This window comes from Solanum verrucosum, unplaced genomic scaffold (assembly GCF_900185275.1).
Source record: "Solanum verrucosum unplaced genomic scaffold, falcon-dt-bn FXZP01001241.1, whole genome shotgun sequence".
In the NCBI taxonomy this organism is placed as follows: domain Eukaryota; kingdom Viridiplantae; phylum Streptophyta; class Magnoliopsida; order Solanales; family Solanaceae; genus Solanum; species Solanum verrucosum.
Genome location: NW_026019556.1, coordinates 193,128 through 210,251, shown reverse-complemented (window position 1 = coordinate 210,251; position 17,124 = coordinate 193,128). Strand labels below are relative to the sequence as shown.

The following is a 17,124-nucleotide window of genomic DNA, read 5'->3' as shown; positions in this document are numbered from 1 at the left end:
TTCTTACTGTTCTGCTACTGTGTGGTTCCTTTTTCTTTTGACGTGAATAATGGATCATGTATTATGCTTGTGTTTTCTGCTAACTAGCAATGTATGAGGGCGGAATATTTGGTCTATTCACTACTATCATGCCTCATATATTCTGTTTCTGGTCTTGAAATGTTGTTAGCAGAAAAGGATGTTAAAACATAAAGATAGGACTTTCTGATTTCTTATCTAACTAATTGAACTAACGTGTCGTCTAAAATTTTCAGGTATGATGCCCATCTGTTGGATCCACTTGCCAGCTTACAGTTCACAACAGGAGCATATTACATGCTAGCCTCCAGCATTAAGCAACTTGCAAAAGATTTGTGTGGGGGAGTTGCGTGTTTTTCTTAGAAGGGGGATATAATCTCAGTTCTCTGTCAAATTCAGTTGCAGAATCATTTCGTGCTTTTCTTGGGGATCGGAGCTTGGCTTCAGAGCTAGACGATCCATCCTATTTGCACGAAGAACCATTGAAGAAGGTGAAGCAGATTATTGAAAAAGTGAAGCACATACATTCCTTTTGAAAGCTTATATTGACAGTAGTCTAGAATTATTATACAGCTTTGTATAGGACACCATGACTTTTCTATAATTGTATAACAGCTTTGTTTAGTATATACGATATAAATTATATTAATGTTGTAAATTCGTAACAAAATTGTTAAAAGTACAAGCTAAAATTGATGAACGCCCATTCTAGTTAATTATTTATTTTCTTGGATAACAAATGCTTATATATTGTATGATCATGCAGAAGAATTGATGTGTATATATATATATATTATATATATATATATATATATATGAAGGAAAAATGCAATTTTTGGTATTTCCTCTTCATTGTAACTGTTCTTTTTCTCTTTTCATTTTTTTTAATTACCTCTTAATTTGGTTTATGAAAATAAAAAAGACATCCATCAAAGGTATTTTAGTAACTCAACTTTTGATTTTTGTTCAATATTGTGTTATATTATGTTATGATATGATATGATGATTCTGTTCTAGTAGAGTATATCCCGTTCTCAATTTGAGAATAATATGAAATCGAATTTGATGATTCTCTCAATGAACTCTCATACACAATGATTAAGGATGATTTACTCTTTAGATATCAAACTCTCATAAACAGTAATCAAGAAAATCTAAAGAATTGACATCCCCTAACCATTAGATTTCTATAGTAGAGAAATCTAGTAAACATTGAAACCCTTCTCATGTTCAAGTACTTATGTCAGACTTAAAAGTAGAAAATCCTCCCTTTGGTTTGAATCGCTTGCATGAAGAATGAGTGAACAAGTAAAAGTACATGAAGATGATAGATCGATGTGAGGTCTCCTATTTATCGATTATAATTTCGACCTTTTTTTTGGTTGCAGCTACGAAAAGGAATTATGCGTATCAAATCAGGAGAGCACAATATTATCAACTCCAGAAAAATGGTCCACATTCTCTTTCATGATTAGCCAAAGGGAATATGGAGAACTCTTACCTTAACTACACTTCCATCTTCAATATTGGTGTATCTTACTTTTATAGGCAAGACTATTTAAGTAAGAAAATTGTAATGCAAGTGAAGAGTAGTGAGTCTTTAATGGAGATGAAGTAAATTTTGAAGAATTTATTTATTTGTATGGTCAAGTGATTTCACAATATCGTTTTAACAAAAAAATATTGAAAAGTGCAAAGAAATATAGGTGAGATGCTTCACATACAGACAACATATCGGGATAACTCGAGAAATAAGAACTTTCAATTAATTGAGGACAAAGAATGGGAGCAAAAAGGAAGAATTCCTAGGTTAACACAATGGAATATATAGGAATGGTAGTTAAGAGTTCTTTAAGTTACAATCTTACTAAAAAGGTCAAGAAAGAGAAATATTAACTAACCTTAAAATTAAATTTAAGAAAATATTAATGGATAAAATAGCATTGCAAATTGCTAATATAGCGTGCTTCATGACTCTTCTTTTTCATAGCTACCACTTCTACAGGTTCATCATTCGTTAGACCATAATCGGTTAATTCATCACAAAGTTGTTTAGGTAAAATGCCAAACTTCACCATGTTCAACTCTTTCGAAAAGAGAGATTTAAATCCCTTGAACCAAGCTGTTCACGATTAGTAAAGAAAAAAACATTTCATTGAAACGGGATGGAAAAGTTCTACACACACATTAATCATTAAGTCATCAAGAGCATAGTTTTTAGTTTAATAGAAAGAAAATAATTTGATTTTCTTGAAACTACAAAGTTTAAATGGAAAGAGCTCAAAAGTACTAGTAGGGGTGTATCAGTTCCACTTCCTTCAGAGCAATCCCAAAGATATCAAGAGATAAATCAATCAATATGATATTTTAATGCTGAAATGATTATGGTGATTTATCCAGGTTTGTGGCCAAAATCCTGAGGATCATCATAATTTTTTTGTAAGGCAATTAGTCACAATTTATGACCAACTTTTATTAAAATCACCATAACTTGGTGCTGATGAAGTCTTGGCCAATATCAAATTAAAAGTCTTGGCACCCCACAAGAATTTTTTCTCCTGTTTATGACAAAACAATTATTTTTGCACTATTTTTCCTAATTAGATCTAAATTGAAATAACAACATACAAATATTTTATTTGTGCAAATCCGTCAAAAGAGTCAAAATGTTAACACACTTGAAAACCATTCATTGTGACAAAATACAATTTAGTTAACTTCGGTAGCTCACTCATCTAAATCAACTACAATTTCATAGCTTCATTCAAAGCTTACGGGTGTCAAATGAGTGGGTTGAGCTTAATCTGCATGGGTCAAGCTGATTGAGTTAATAAATGGTTGAATCGTTAGCTCACCCAATGGGTACTTCTTTTGAGATGGATTGGGTCAAGACGATCTAATCAATAAGGTATCAAATAAGTGTGTTGGGCGAATTTAGGTACGTCAATATGGATGAGTCAATAAATAAATGGCTCTCAATGCATGGATAGTTCAACGTGCTCATCGGCGCCTGATACTAACCCTAAGATGTGGATCATCCAAGGCACATTAGCATGGAGTACTCCTCAGGTTTGTACCGAGGTTTGAAACCAACATCCTTCTAGAAGAATAGGTGGGGTAATTCGAGTGACCATTAGCCCACCCAAAGGTTATTTTTGTTGAGATGGATTGGGTCAAGATAGACTAAACAATGAATACCCAAATTTGAAGTTTCACCATAACAATATAGTTTTTTTTCTGTTTGAAAATTTTCTATACAAGATTTTGACAACAAATCCATCAAAATTAAAACATGAAACAATGATTGTCTAAAATCTTGGTTTTGTCACTATCAAAATTTTGAAACAACAAAGATTCAAAATAAAATGGAAGTCCTGAAATTGTAACAAACTAAGAACTTACCTGTTTTTGCAGCATTTAACCCCATTATTCTTTGAAGTTCCGGCCAGAGGAATAGGGAACTCACCCCCCAATCTTCATTGGAAGTTCTTCTTTTCACTCTAAAATGAAAACAGTGTTTTGATGGGTGTACAATTTTAGTTGTGCCAAGTCAATGTTTGTGTTACAAAATTTTTCTTCAATTAGGTGACAAGTTTAAATTGAAGTTGAGGAGAAGGGGGGGGGGGGGGGGATAATCACTATGATTTATGCCTGAAAAGTGAACATGGAATTTTCTCTCTTTTTGTTGGGTTTTGATTTTGATTTTTTAAAGAAACAATTTCGCGAGGTGAGTTTATTTCGACCTCTTGTGAAGTCGGTTTGTTTAGGTCGGCCCTTTTTAAATAGTGAACAACATATTCTATATAATCTTACAGTTCAATTTAGGAGGTAGGATGTACAAAGATCTTACCCCCTACCTTTGCGGGATAAAGATGTTGTTTCTAATAGATTCACAATTCAAAGATGGGTTTATCCGGACCTCTTTTGAAGTCGGTTTTCTTAGTAGTGAACAACATATCCAATACAATCTCACAAGTGAGCTTGAGGAGGATAAGATGTACACATATTTTACCCCCATCTTGTGTGATAAAAATGTTGTTTCAAATATAGACCCACGATTCGAAAGAAAAAGTTCAGAACATGGTTGTAAAGAAAAAAATATGACAACAAAAGAGCAATAGAGAAAACAAATTTTGATTTACTCGTAGATATTCTTTGAGTGACCAGATAGTATAGTTTTTGTCAAAAAAATAATATAAAATATTGCAGGATGATATATATTCATATGTGAAAATCAAGTAGGTTTTGTTGGTGAAATTACAAAATTACAATTGAAAATAAAATGAAGAAAATAAATTCTATTCAGGATGAGGTGTGGATATCTTGCTCTCTTTAAGGAGATTCGAGCCCGTGACAAAAAATCTTTTCACCAGCCTAGCAGTAATCCTCTTGATTTGACCCCTCTAGGATACATCACATCCCAACCACAAACTCCAACTTAGCAAACTCTGGACAAGAGTTGAGTCTAAAATTCCATAAAAAAACACCACTCTTCAACTAATACAAACTTTCTTTTTTTCACTCACTTTAATAAAGTCTATATTTTCTTATACACCAAAACAAAGTAAGACCATCACTATTTATTGGGAGGAAATTCTTCCTTGCAATGAATAGGAAGATTATGGGGTAGTGAATTGGGTAGATAAATGGCTAGTGCGAGGTTGCATGAGTTACAAGGCATAAAATGGTAGAACAATGAGTGAAATAATAGAGTTTCAATGAGAAGTTATAGCCATGGCGGACCACATTCAGTCACTAAACAAAAGACATTTACTCCACCCGTTCTGCTAACACAAGAGGTTGATGCAAATCACATACCAAACAATTTTTCACAATATCAACTCAATTGTGTTAATACAATTATGTGACTTTTTTTCGTTCAAACCACAAAACTATGAAATATTACCAGAACAACAAAACAAAAAAAAATTTAACTCACCTAGAAACTCGACCACCTTCTAGTAAGCTTCACTCATTATTCCCAAAATATTCTCATTTTTTCTTTGTCGTTCTTCTTTGTTGCCCTTTGCAATCATAATCCGGATCATTCTTGAATTCGCAAGCCAGCTTATTTCTCACTCTTGCACTCTTTCTGACCGATGACTCACCTTCTTGAGCTTTGTTACGTGCATCATATGCTCTTTTCTCTATTTTTTGTTTGGCCAACATTGGGTTACTTGTTGCAAGTAATCCACACACAATTTCACTACAAAATAAGGATTTTTTACCCATTTCTTTCACAATAATATCTCTGAGTTCAAGCGCGACAGAATACTGAAGAGTTTCATTTGGGTAATAAACAATGGCGTTGTTGAAATCAATAATAGATCTCTAAAGAAGCTGTCGATTTCCAAGATCGAATAAACATTTTGTTCTTGCTTGTTTTGAATAATCTGTAAATCCATATGCTGCTTAATTTGTTTAAAATAATATAGATCTTCCTGAAAAAGTATAAATATTAGCACTAATAAGGAATATATAATCCATGTTTTATGATCCTTATACTATAAATTTGACCTCACAATGTGTTTAAAAAGAAAAGAAAAATAACTTTTGGTATTAAACATGTCAGATACTCCTTTCTTTCCAATTTTATGTAACACCATTTTATTATCAATCTTGTTAAATATAAATGATATTATTCTATATTTGAAAAGAATCAAGCCATAAATTAAATTTCCATTTTACCATTAGTGAGAAGTTGTATAGTGACAGAAATATTACAAAGTATTTAAGACCATAAGTTTCAAAATTCTTTGTTTTGTGTTGAGTCAAATTAAACATGTCCATAAATATAAAAAATTGTGAAGTTTAAAGTTAATCATGTTTCAATTAAGAAAATACTATTTTTTTTCATAATAGAACAAAGAGGAAAGAACCTCACATGAAATAGAAGAAATGAAGTATTCTTTTTAATTGTCAAAGTTTTAGTTCGAAAATTAAAGTACAAATATAAAGTTAACAAACCACAACATAAAGATTAGCAATTTATTTACCTGACTGGGAAGTCGAGATTCAAAAAGACAATAATGCTTGTGAGATCTCACCAATCAAGGATTTTTATGAACTCTTGATTAATATTCTCCATTTTTTCATTAGATTTGTCATCACTTTTTTCCTCATTTAACTTTATTCTTTCTTCAGCTTCCTGTTTGAAAATATTCGGAGATTTTTCCCTACATAAACATAGCATAAATAAAGATATCAGTAATCAAATTACTTTTTTTGCTATCAAACTTATAATAAAAATACAGATATATATAATTTCACCCTCATATGACTATTAGTGAAAATTATAAACACTTAGATAGAAACCATCGAGAAGAATAGAATATGCATTTGAAGAGAGAAGACAAATAATCTTACAGACTTTTTGATAAAGATCGTAACATACAAAGAATGACTAATTGGAAAATCTTAGTAGCTCTGTTGGTTGACTAACTAAAATTTCAATTTATTGATGAGGGTTCGACTCCTATCATGTAATGCTCTCCTCCATTTTCCCTTTCCCTAACACCAATTTTATTTTATTTTTTAAAAATAAATTAGAATTTCTAGTTTGGAAAGACGCCATCAATAATATAAAGTTTTTTCTATTGGAACATTTAAGCAATTTGACTTATCAAAAGCATATTTTTTTTCCTTTTTAGTTTTTCTTTTCAGTGCCCCAAAAAATTAATTTACAAACATAAATTTGGACAATTAAAGTAGCCAAAACTAATGAATAATTATATGAGGCCAATTATCAAAGCTAACAATCATTAGTGATTTTTATAAGAAAAACATGAATTATCTACGAAATTCATTGTTAAAACGTATATAGGTAATAATATTGTTTGACAATTTTTTTCTAAACATATTAACAATGGAGTTTTGATGTTTAATGATAGTGATTATTCTTTTCTCTTCCTTTTTTGTAATGATAAAATTGGAATCAAGAGTATTTTATTTGAAAAAAAAATTAGTGTACCAATTAGTGATGCTTTATTTGTACCCTAACTCCTAATCCATAGAAAAATATATATCTTTGAATGTATTTTGTATCTCCTAGATAATTTTGTTTTTGTAAAACCATCATATAAATGTGGATCAAACAAAAAAAATAGTGAAAACCCATAATTCTTCAAACAACACAAGTAAAAATAATCAAAAAGGAAAAAACAAGGATTTATGAGAAAGATATATCATACTGAAGTGGAGTATCTATTAGTTTGACTTGCTCTGTCCAATAATCTCTATATGTCTTTGTAAGTTTATCTGCCATCAGCTTTATGAATCCACTATCATCATCTTCTTCTTCAGTAAAATCTGTTTGATATAGACTCTTAAAACGCTCTTTTAAACTTTCGTACTTGACCTGACATTCCATGGACGAAAATTGAAGAATACATTGACGTCGATCGGAAATGGAATTTGAGAATTCGGCAGCCACCATTTCCCAATTTTCTAATCCATGGCGTCGCAGTGAATATGCCAACACCATATCTTCTTCAACCTTCTCCATTTTGAAAGAAAAGTTCTAGTGTTTTTCTAGAGGAACTAAATCACTTGGTGAATTATAACACAATTTTTTTTCTTCTTAAAATGGGCTTACCTTGCATTAATGAGTAGTTTCTAGATTTGGTAAAAGTCTTATTTTGGTCAAATATGAATTGAATGAATCAAGACCAACTAATGCAAATGTGGCAAAAAGAAATAAGTTGTATTCATTTTTCATAAAATAACATATATTTTGTTTTAACGATATTAGTGTTTTGTTATGAATTATTTTTCGAAGTAAAATTTGGAAATTTTACTCACTTCTTTTTCTTATAAAAATAGAGATGAAGTGACCGCTTTACAAAACACGATTGATGTCGGCCTGCCGCTCTAAACCTGGAGAAATCTCTATTGATTTGTCCAGACTCAAACTAGGAACAACCATATACTGAGAAGAATCTGAATATACTAAATGGTTACCATGACCTTAAAACCTCTAATAGAAACCCTGAGAAGTCTGACCCGAGTTCTAGGAGCCTTGATCAAAATAACTTCCCCCGGACGCTTGAATAGCTGCATGAACAGGTCTACTAGACCAAGGATGAAAACCCCTCCTTGAAGATCCTCTACCTTCTTAAATGAGGTACCACTAAAATAACAAGAAGTGGAAGAGCTCTTGTCCATCAAATCCCTAAACACCTTATGGCACATATGTCATGACCCAAACTCTCGAGCCATGATGACACCTACTATAACCCACCAGTAGGTAATCCAACCCGTAACCCAAAATAACAAGTAACGAGTATAAGCGTAAAAACAAGCAGAAGCAACAATTTAACAAAAGAACAAGACAATAAGCGGAAGCAAGCCAAAAATATATACATAAGATTCTTCTAGAACCTGGAAGTCACAAGTACATAGTATTAGAACATTATTTATTACTGCTTAATTCTTATAGCTACTGTTGTATAGGTAGATTATTTTACTGTATTATTAGTTATTCTGTTTCCACTATTCTAGGAGTCTAATATTTTATTTTCCCTGATCACTGGATAGTTTCCACCGTAGGAGGGACTCTGTTAGTTTGCCTATGTATATAATTCAGTTTATAACTGATTAATAAACAATCGTTTGGTTCATCTTGCTCAAGTCATTATATGGTTTCAGAGCTCTCGTCTTAACTCTCATGAGATTTTTTTTGGATCCTCTGACTACCACCGCAAACTCTCTCTTAACATGCCTGAGAACGTCCAGAATGTGGACTCCACCACTAGCAACAACTCTAACATTGTTGTTCAGTTTAATCCTATGTCCTAGCTGCCGATAAAGCTTGTTGGCAGCCATAAATTTTCTACTTGGAAGGCCCAGATTTCCATGCTCATGCACGGGCACAATCTGTTTGGCCATCTTGATGGGTCTTCCCCAGCTCCTTCCACAACTATCACACAAAACAATAGAGACATTGCGAACCCAGCCTATAGCCTTTGGTTCCATCAAGATCAATTGATCCAGAATGCCATCATGTGTAGGTTTTTAACAGGAGAATAAATGATGCTTACTCAGAAAGAAAAAGAAACAAGGTTAAGTTTTATTATTTATTGAAAATAATGACTGCAATATAAATACATGAATTCATAACTTAAAAAGCTAAAGAAAAGGAGTGAAATAAGCTAACATTATCTCCAATAACTAAAGCCTAAAACATAGCAACTAACTAATCAGATTCTACCAAATACTGCTGCCTAATTTATCTGAACTTAATCCTACTTTTAAGCTGAATATTGATACATCAGAAAGTGGAACTAATCTCCAGGTTTTGAGGCACCACTTTCAACACTCCTCCTTGACTCAAGAGCTGCAATCCCAAGCCTTTTTCTGAGAAATTCAAATCTTGCTCTAGGTAGGGCCTTAGTTAAAATATCAGCAGTCTGAAAGTCAGTTTTGCAGTGCACCAAGTCTATGTCTCCATTCTTTTGCACCTCCCTCAAGAAATAAAGCTTGATCTTGAAATGTTTTGTCTTTCCATGTGAAACAGGATTATTTGCAATTGAAATTGCAGCTTGATTATCAACAAAGATTTCGGTGCTCTTCTTTTGCTCCATATACAAATCTGTCAGTAGCTTCCGAATCCAAAGGGCTTGATTCACAGCTGATGCAGCTGCAATGTACTCTGCTTCAGCTATAGATTGAGCCACAATATCTTGCTTCTTTGAACACCAAGAGAACATTCCAGAACCAAAACTAAAACAGTAACCTGAGGTGCTTCTCATATCATCTGAGCTACCTGCCCAATCACTATCAGAAAATCCAAGAAATTGAAAGTCTGATGTTTTTTTAAACATTATGCCAAAATTCGCAGTACCTTTAACATATCTAATCACACGTTTAGCTACTTGAAAATGAATTTCTCTAGCACAATGCATATATCTTGAAAGTAAACTCACAGCATAAAAAATATCTGGTCTTGTTGCAGTCAAGTACATTAGACAACCTATCAGGCTTCTATAAAGTCCTTCATCAACCTTTTCAGCTCCATCATCTTTGCAGAACTTTTCCTTTTGATTCATAGGAGTTGTTGTAGACTTGCATTCTTCCATTTTGAACTTTATGAGAATTTCTTTAGCATATTTCTGCTGGCATATGAAGACCTCATGTCCTTTTTGTTGAATTTCCATGCCAAGAAAGTAGAACATTTCGCCAAGGTCTGTCATCTCAAAAACTTCCATCATTTCAGTCTTGAACAAATTAATCAAGTTCAAATTGCTACCTGTAACTATCAAGTCATCTACATACAAAGAAACAATGGTTAAATAAGAATCTTCTTTTCTAATATAAAGTGTAGACTCGCTGAAACTTTTTGTAAAGCCTAAGCTCAAAAGATGAGCATCAGTTCTGCTATACCAAGCTCTAGGAGCTTGTTTTAAGCCATACAATGCCTTCTTTAGAAGGTACACTTTGTCTTCTTTGCCTTTGATAGAAAAACCTTCAGGTTGTTCTACAAAGATTTCTTCTTCAAGGTAGCCATTTAGGAAAGCTGATTTCACATCAAGCTGATGTATCTTCCATCCCAGTTGAGCTGCTAAAGCTAACAACATTCTTATAGTATCCAAACGGGCAACAAGAGAAAAAGTTTCTGAAAAATCTACTCCAAACATTTGTGAGTACCCTTTTGCAACCAGCCTGGCCTTGTACTTGTTTATGGAACCATCAGGATTAAGCTTGGTCCTATAAACCCACTTGACTCCAATAGCCTTCTTGTGTGATGGTCTGTCAACCAGTTCCCATGTGTTATTCTTTTCTATTATTTTGAGCTCCTCCTGCATTGCATATCTCCATTTTTCATCTTTAGCAGCCTCCATAAATCCTCCTGGTTCTAAAATTGCAACATTACACCTTTGATATATATCAGAAAGTGTTCTTGTGCCTCTAACAGGCACATCATCAACATCTTCATCTAGAGATTCTAGATTTTTTTGCTTTTCATCATCTTGCCAGCTCCAGGTGTCATTTTCCACGAACTTGACATCTCTGCTAACAATGATTTTGTCATTTTGAGGTTGATAGATCCTATAAGCTTTTGAGAGACTACTATATCCTACGAAAATTCCAGGTTCAGCCTTCTTATCCAACTTATCTCTTTTCACCTGAGGTACATAAGAAAAACAAAGACAACCAAATATTTTCAGAGTTAGCAAAGGTTTGTAACCAAACCAAGCCTCAAATGGTGTCTTCTTTTGCAAGGCCTTAGTTGGCAATCTATTTAGCAGAAATACTGTTGTATTTGCAGCTTCAGCCCAAAATTTCTTTGGCAGCCCTTTCTCATGGAGCAAACACCTTGTCATCTCCATTAGCGTCCTATTTGTTCTTTCCACTACTCCGTTTTGTTGGGGAGTATAGGGTGCTGTTAGCTGATGCTCAATTCTTGCTTCATTACAAAACTTGTTGAATTTTTCTGAAGTATACTCGGTTCCATTATCGGTTCTTATCACCTGAATTCTGCAACCACTCTGATTTTCCACAAAAGCCTTGTATTTCCAAAATACATCAGCGACCTCATATTTATAATTCAAAAAATAAATCCAACAATATCTGGTACAATCATCAATAAAGGCAATATAGTACTTACTACCCTTTAAAGATGGTGTTTTCTGAGGTCCGCCTACATCCGTGTGAATAAGTTGCAGCTTCTGCTTTGCCCTCCATGATGAATTCTAAAAAGGCAACCTTGTTTGCTTCCCATAGTGACAAGCTTCACAAGCAGGCAGGTTCTTCTCAAGGCTTGGAAGACCTTCTGCTAGTTGATTTTCTTTCATGAAGAGTATAGCATCATGATGAAAATGTCCGAGTCTTTTGTGCCATAGTTCTGAGTTATTTTCCAACTTGATAACTAATGCTTGCTCCTCGTCCAACAGGTTCAGGGCAAAACTTTTTCCTCTCATCTTGACCTTGAACATCTCTTTATTATCAGTATCCTTGATGACACATGCTTTTTCTTCAAACAACACTTTCAAACCATTTTCAAGTAGTTGTCCAACACTTAAGAGGTTTTGATCAAGATCAGGAACAAAAAGAACATGAACTATCAGTTTCAAACCTGTAAGGCTTTCAATTGCAACAGTTCCTCTGCCTCTCGCATCAAGATATTCTCCATTTCCAATTTTCACTTTGGAAATAAAAGATCTATCTAGATCTTTAAAGAGTTCTTGGTCGCTGGTCATATGATTTGTGCATCCACTATCAATTAACCAACTTTCAGAAGCGCTTTTGCTAGCAAAACAAGTTGCTACAAACAATTGCTCTTCTTGATATTGATTTACTGCAGCCTTAGCTTCTTCTTGTTGCGGTTGTGACTTGCATACCCTCTCCACATGGCCTAATTGACCACATTTGTTGCACTTGACGTCTGGTCTCCACCAACACTTTTGTTGAGAGTGATTTGTCTTTTTGCAATGAGGGCAGGGAGACTGACTTCCTTCCTTGTTGTAATTATTTCTTGGCCTCTGCTTCTTGTTCTTTTTCCTTCCTTTGTTTGACTCGCTATTCAGTGAATTAGCTTGAAAAGCACCTTCAATAGAACCTTCTTTCTTCATTAATCTCCTTTGCTCTAATGCCTGCAAAGCTTTAACAAGTTCTGCCAAGGTAACGCTTGACAGATCTTTAGAATTCTCTAAAGAAGAAATTGTGGCTTCATATTTCTCAGGAAGTGTAACAAGAATCTTTTGAACAATTCTTTCATCAGCGAAATCCTTACCGAACAATCTCACCTTGTTGGCCAAGTCGAGTAGTTGGTTTGCATAGTCTTTTATAGTTTCTGATTCTTTCATTCTCTTTATTTCAAATTCTCGAATCAGATTCATCACTTGCATATTCTGCACTCTTTCATTTCCTTGGTATTCTTTTTTGAGATACTCCCAAATTTCTGCAGCAGACTTCATTTGCATAATTCTGGTAAGAATTGAAGGGGATACTGCAGAGAAAAGGCAAGCTTTAGCTTTGGCTTTCCTTGTCTTATTCTCACTGTGATGTTTCATCTGATTCACTGTTGGATTATCACCGAGAGGAGTTACTTCATAGTCCTCTTTTACTGCTTCCCAGAGATCCAGCGCTTCAAGATGAACCGTCATTCTAATTGCCCAAGCTTGATAATTCTCACCATTGAAGATTGGTGGAGGTAAGAAGCTTGTTTCAGAATTCATTTTCTATAAACTATTTAAGATAGTAGTTCAAAGAAGGGTTTATATGGTTCACTCTCTTCTCACAGATCCCTCAAGATGGCAATGCTCTGATACCAGTCTATAGGTTTTTAACAGGAGAATAAATGATGTTTACTCAGAAAGAAAAGAGAAGAAACAAGGTTAAGTTTTATTATTTATTGAAAATAATGACTGCAATATAAATACATGAATTCATAACTTAAAAAGCTGAAGAAAAAGAGTGAAATAAGCTAACATTATCTCCAATAACTAAAGCCTAAAATATAGCAACTAACTAATCAAATTCTACCAAATACTGCTGCCTAATTTATCTGAACTTAATCCTACTTTTAAGCTGAATATTGATACAACAAAAAATGGAACTAATCTCTAGGTTTTGAGGCACCACTTTCAACATCATGGCTTCTGCCCATCCAACAATTGCTGCAACTGTAGCTGCTGCCTCTTCTGCTCAACTTGCTTGGGACTCTCTGCATCTTACTTATGCCAACAAGTCCCAAACACGAATATTTAGCCTACGTGACCAGCTCGCGCATCTATCAAAAGACTCCCTCCCAGTAACCGATTATCTCCATCAAGTGCTCTCTCTCTACAATGAGCTCGCTACTGTTGGAGCTACGCACAATCACTAACGATGAACTGGTGGTGAAGATTCTGAGTGGTCTTGGGTTCGATTTTCGTGAGAATTTCGCTGCAATTTGAGCAAGAGATTCTATCATCTCTTATGATGAGTTGTATGCGAAATTAATTGATTATGAGCTCTTTCTCAAACATGAGGAAGTGAAGAAAGAAAACAGTGCCATAACTGTTGTTATGGTAACTCACAACAAATCCATCAATTCCAACAACCGCGCTGCTCATCGACCCAACAACACATCACAATGGTGTTCCAGCAATCGTACAACTGCTCCTACGCAAGGGCGTTACATAAATAACCCTGTTCGTTGTCAGTTATGCAATAAACAGGGTCATACTCCTAATGTTTGTCGGTCACAGTCTCACAATCATTTATAGGCAAAGGCCAGTTTTCTTTCAGGTAACCAAGTTGCAGAAAATCAATGGATTGTTGACTCCGGTAGTACTCATCATGTCTCAAAAGAGTCTACCAATCTGGATGAATATCATGGTTCAGAAGGCATAACTCTGGGCAACGGTAAAAGAATTTCAATTACTCATCATGGTTCTACTGAATTAGTTGCATCAAATAATGCTTTTAGACTAACTGATACTTTGTGTGCACCTGCTATAAACAAAACACACTTTCGATATCCAAATTTTGTCAAGATAATCTGACATCCATTGAATTTTTCCCGTTTTCTTTCTTTGTGAAGGACTTGGAAACGCGAGCGCCACTGGTCTCCGGTCGGAATAGGAATGGACTCTATGAGTGGCCTAATTTCACTGTTAATAAACCTACTGTTCAAGTTGCCACTACAACAGTTCCTCGTCAAGTCTGGCATCGTCGCCTTGGCCATCCCTATTCAAGAATCTTGAATTTTGTTTTGAATAAGTTTTCTCTTCCAGTTTCATCTTCGAACAAGTTTACTTTCTGTAATTCTTGTTGTTCAAATAAAGTTCACCGTTTTCCATTCAATTGCTTATCTCTAATTAGTACTGCTCCACTGTAACTCCTTTTTAGTGAGTTGTAGGGTCCATCACCTATCCTTTCAATTGATAAAAAATGATATTATTGTGTGTTCATTAATCAGTACACCAAGTATATTTGGTTGTACACTCTTAAAAACAAACATGAGGTTCGAGACATATTTTTTAAGTTTCATCCCTTAGTGGAAAACTATTTTAATTAAGCAAAAAATTGTCTCTCTATAATGGAGGAGGTGAATATAAAGGTCTTGATCCGTATCTCACTTTAAATGGAATTGAACACCTTGTATCACCTCCTCATACACCTCAAAGAGTGGCCATCGCGGAGCATCGTCATCGGTACATTGTTGAAACTGCCAAAACACTTTTACACGAGGCATCCCTCTCTTCCAGTTTTTGGTCGTTTGCTTGTCAACATGCTGCTCATCTTATTAATCGATTGTCCACCCAACTTTTAAACAATACATCTCCATATGAAAAATTGTTTGGTGTTGCACCCAAATATGAGTCACTTAGAACTTTTGGTTGTCTATGTTACCCAAGGCTTAAGCCTTACGCCAACCATAAGCTTGGGCCTAGGTCCACTCCATGTGTCTATCTGGGATTCTCCCAAGTTCATTATGTACACCAATGTTTTGATCCCATTAACTCAAAATTGTTCATCTCACGCGATGCTAAGTTTTTTGAAAATATTTTTCCCTTTCACACAATATTCTCACATCTTAAAAAATAAATCTTTTACGCTTGCGTGGGAAGTTGTTGGCACACCTACAGATTCTCAAACTCAAACTCTTTCACCTGTTATTTCTCCACTTCCTTCTCCTCTTCCTGTTTGAGAAGTTTCTACCAGTGGCCAAGCTTGTGAGTCCGTCTCCACCGACCAGTATTATGTGCATCCCTCAAGTTCAGGTAATTCACTTTTCCCTGCTTCTTTGCAACAACCCCATAATACAGCCCCTAATCTTATCACCTACCAGCGCCGAAACAAAACACAAATTTTGTCACCTGCTTCTACAACCTATCCTACGCAACCAGCAAGCTTGCCTTCAAATCCTGTAACCTCATCACATCCTCCGCCCCCACCTCCTCCACCGCCACCTCCTCCTCCTCCAACTCGCCCAACAACCCAATCACAAAACAATATGTTTTGCCCCAAAAAAACCATTTACTTGCCTTATCCAACTTCCTGCCAATGTTGCCCCTCATACCTTCAAGCAGGCTCTTAAACACTCAGAGTGGATGGAAGCTATGAAAGCTGAATTTGATGCATTAATTCAGAATCAAACACGGGAATTGGTTCCTAAAGATTCTAATAAGAATGTTGTTGATTGTAAGTGGATTTACAGGATAAAAAAGAAAGTCGATGGTTCAATTGACAGGTACAAAGCTTGGTTGGTTGCTAAAGGGTTCACTCAGCGTCCAGGTCTTGACTACCATTGAACATTCAGTCCAGTTGTCAAGCCTACGACAATTTGTATTGTTCTTACAGTTGCAGTTCGGCACAATTGGGTTTTACATCAACTGGACATCAACAATACTTTTTTACAAGGCACACTTGAAGAAGAGGTTTTCATGAAACAACCACCTGGATTTGAGAATGCATCTCATCCCTCACATGTTTGTCGTTTGCGTAAGGCTATTTATGGTCTCAAGCAAGCACCTCGGGCTTGGTACAATGAACTGACATCCTATCTTTTCTGTTTGGGATTCATCAAGTCTCACTCTGATCCTTCTTTCTTTGTTCGCAATGACTCATATGGTGTTGTGTATATTTTAGTCTATGTTGACGACATCATCCTTACAAGAAACAGTTCTTCACTAGTTCATCAGGTTATCTCTTCTTTGGATTCCCATTTTTCCCTTAAAGATCTTGGCCCACTATCCTACTTTCTTGGAGTTGAGGTTCATCGAGACAGCAAAGGACTTCTATTGTCACAAGCAAAATATGTTTCAGATCTTCTCCATGACTTTTTGATGCAAGACTATAATGGTGTTTCCACACCCATGAGCTCTTCAGAAAGTCTTATGCTAAATGATGGTACTCCATCACATGATGCTACTAAATATAGAAAGGTCATCGGAAAGTGGCAATACTTGTCTTTTACTAGGCCTGATGTTTCTTACTTGGTGAATAAATTGTCTCAATTTATGCATGCCCCATCTGAAGCTCACTGGAGGGCGTTAAACGCCTCATTCGATATCTCAAAAGCACTGTTGATTATGACAATAGAATTACTCAAAGCAGCAGTCTTAACCTCTCTGTATTTTTTTATGCTAACTGGGCAAGAAACCTCTCTGTATTGTTTTT

At 35.0% G+C, this 17,124-nt stretch overlaps 1 pseudogene; it reads left to right on the top strand.

Moving 5' to 3' along the window:
* LOC125815374 (histone deacetylase 14, chloroplastic-like) overlaps positions 1 to 618 on the top strand; it is a 31,633-nt pseudogene extending 31,015 nt beyond the window's left edge.
* Positions 619 to 17,124: the final 16,506 nt, after the last annotated feature.